The sequence below is a fragment of the Brassica oleracea genome, chromosome C2, assembly GCF_000695525.1.
Source record: "Brassica oleracea var. oleracea cultivar TO1000 chromosome C2, BOL, whole genome shotgun sequence".
NCBI classification, from domain to species: Eukaryota; Viridiplantae; Streptophyta; class Magnoliopsida; order Brassicales; family Brassicaceae; genus Brassica; species Brassica oleracea.
The window spans coordinates 10018445-10021690 of record NC_027749.1 but is presented as its reverse complement, the minus strand read 5'-3'; positions in this window follow the sequence as shown (position 1 = coordinate 10021690).

The following is a 3246-nucleotide window of genomic DNA, read 5'->3' as shown; positions in this document are numbered from 1 at the left end:
AAAATCTTAAGTCAGCCATATCGTCAAATAAATCAGCCGTCAAACAAATGATATTCTAGTAATTAATCTTTCGCTAATAAGTCAGCCGTAAATAAGCTGAGTTTACTATTAATTCATCCAATGACGGCTGATTAAATATAACTCAGCCGTATCAACATCTCATAAGTCGGCCGTAAATTCAATAACTTAGCCAGTCGATATTCATTAACTCAGCCGTGGAAACATAACTCATCCGTGTCTTAACTACAACTCAGCCAAATTTTACAGAAATCAAACCACCGATGTATAAGTCAGCCGTAACTTGTGTACGTAAGTCAGCCGTTATCCCATAAATCAGCCAGATTTCTGTAAATCAATCATAACTAACAACTGATTTATGTTCTTAAGTCAGCCGTTTTCTCTTAAGTCAGCCGCGTTGTTTAATTCAGCCGCAACGTAGCAATAACTCAGCCGTAACGACGTATATAGCTCTTTACGGCCGACTTAATGAAAACACATAACCGAATTCCTACGTGGCGCCGGGGTTTTTATTACGTGGCATTAAAAAATAATGACATTTTTGTAAATACGTTTTTTCTCATAACGTAAAAAAAGGCACACTTGGTATTTAAAAAATGCCAGTAATAAAAAAAAGATCTGTATGGTTCTAGTCAATTGTCCTAAAATATTATATATTTGAGTAAACTTCCCATAAAAATATGTGCTATCTTTCTCTGTTCAAGTTAATGATAACTTGATAAGCTAGCGGCATACTTTTAAAGCAAAAGAGGTTTAAGACAAGGTTATGCTCTGTCTCTCTACCTCTATGTCATCTGCATGAATGTTCTATCACAATTGGCATCTGATTTAGGAAACTTGCGGATGAATCATAAACCGTTGTTGGGTAAGATCAAAGCAAAATTGGCACATAGTTGATAGCGTCTATTATCATGAGCATATCAACAAATTAGTACTAAGCTAGAAAGGTTTGAACGTGATTCGTTTCAGGTAATTATAACAAATTTTACAGAGTGATTGACCAAGTACTTCAATCATTGTCGGATGAACCTATATCATGAAGCTGTATTTTTGAGAGCAGCACTCGCTGAAGGCATGTCCCTTACATATACACACACCTATCATAAACCATCCAACTTCACAATGATACAGAGAGTTCAAAAAGATAATGAGAGAACAAGAGTAATGATTGGCTTTGTCAAAGTGGAACAAATGTCAGTTGCAGGAGGCAACTTCCAAGTGCTTCAGCACAAAAAAAGCATCCAAGCAGTTTCAATTTGGATGGCATCGTTAGCGCAACTAATATAGGCGGAAAATTTATTACTCCTGGTTATGCTGTAAAGTTGCCAATCAGGTAAAATCTCATTATGGTAAATTTATTACTCTCATTATTACCTTATCCATAATGAAAAATCAAAATAAATGCTCTTTTATTTACAAAATGCATTCGTTCCTTTTGTTTCCTCCTCATACACACAAAAAAGTCTATAACAAGAAAGAAAAGAATCAAGACGCATAGTGTTCCAGCCAAATCCTAAATTTTACTATCACCTAAAATCTTTCTTTCTACATGTTGTCTCCTTGTTAACGTGTAACAGTATCAAAACAAATAAAATCATTCTTTCTCCTGACTTCTAACTTGGATTCATATATAAGAGCTTACCTCTTAGATCCCCTCTCCAATTCAAGAACTTCTTCACTTCATCATACAAAACAAAATTGCAGCCGAACCAATACTCCTACACATATTCGAAAGCGCTCCATGGTAAAAAGAAGCCAACCCTTCACTCCTATATATCTTCTTCCAACAATCCACCGTGCTACTATACATCGGATTCTCAATCCCAGACTGCATCATGATCCTCCTCCTAACCGTATCCAACGGGTAAGAAGCCAAACCAGCAAAAGTAGTCGCACCATGAGCCAAAACCCATCTCTTCCACAACGTCAACTCTTTATCTTCGGAGCATCTCCAAAAAACACTCTATAACTTCAAATATATAGTTTTTTTCTTTATAAAAAGGAACTTCAAATATGAAGTTTCACTTTTAAAACTCTAAATTTAAAGTTTTATCTTTTTATTTGCATTTTCCTTCTTATAATTAATTACACATCACATTTATGATTCATAAGTATTTTCTCATTTATCGTTTTAATCTTTAAAATTTTTGTATATTATAAATATTTCAAATTTATTTTTATAAATTCAGATTTTACACATAAATTAAATAAAAAATTTAAAAAGAGATTTATAATATTATAAAACTAGAATTAGACAACACGAATATTAAAAAAACTTAGTAAAAAAGGTTTTTTGAAAAGATCCATGAAAACATAATTATTGCACAAAATTAAATATTACAACGACACTAATAGTCTAGTAAATTTTCTTTGGAACTTCTAAAATATTGTTCAAACAAATTTTGTTTAATTGAAAGTGGATCATTACTGAAATAATTTTATGGAATAATGAGATATTTTGCTTGTACTTTAATACCTAACTAGATCTTGACCCGCGTCCCTCTCGGATGTTGGATTTAACCGGTGTTCAATGTAAATTTATAAACTATTGATTTTATAAAATGTCCATTTATATTTTTACGTTTTGTAAAATATATTTAGAGTAGAATATATTATATTATAATATAGATGTTTGATAATAATTTTTTATCTGTACGTAATATTATATTTATAATTTTATAACTTGATGCAATTTGATGTAATTGTAATATTCATATATTAACCTATTGATTTTTTTTGTTTATTTATTTAAAAATGATTTAATTTTTTACAGTAGGTTTTTATGAATTATTATTAATTTTATAATATTTGGTTTTCTTGAAAATTGTATTGTAGCATATTAATATATACTATATATTACGGTTTGCATTTTTATTTTCAGCAAAAAGAAATAACAATTCATTGCAATTAATTAATTTAAATTTTTGATTTTAAGTGAAGTGGCAGATTTGTAAATAAGAAAGAAATGTAATGGCTAAATGTGTAAATAAAAAAAATATTTAATCTGTTATCGGTGTTTCTAAACAATTCTCATTTAATCTGCTATCTTTGTTTCCAAACAACTTTCATTTAATCTACTATCTAAGTTTTCAAACAGTACCAAAAGGTGCTTCAGTTTTAATAATATAGATTATGTATTACTATTTAGAATTTTATAGTTTAATGTAAGATTTTATTAATTAATATTACTGTAATATATATTTTTATATATATACTACTGATTTATAA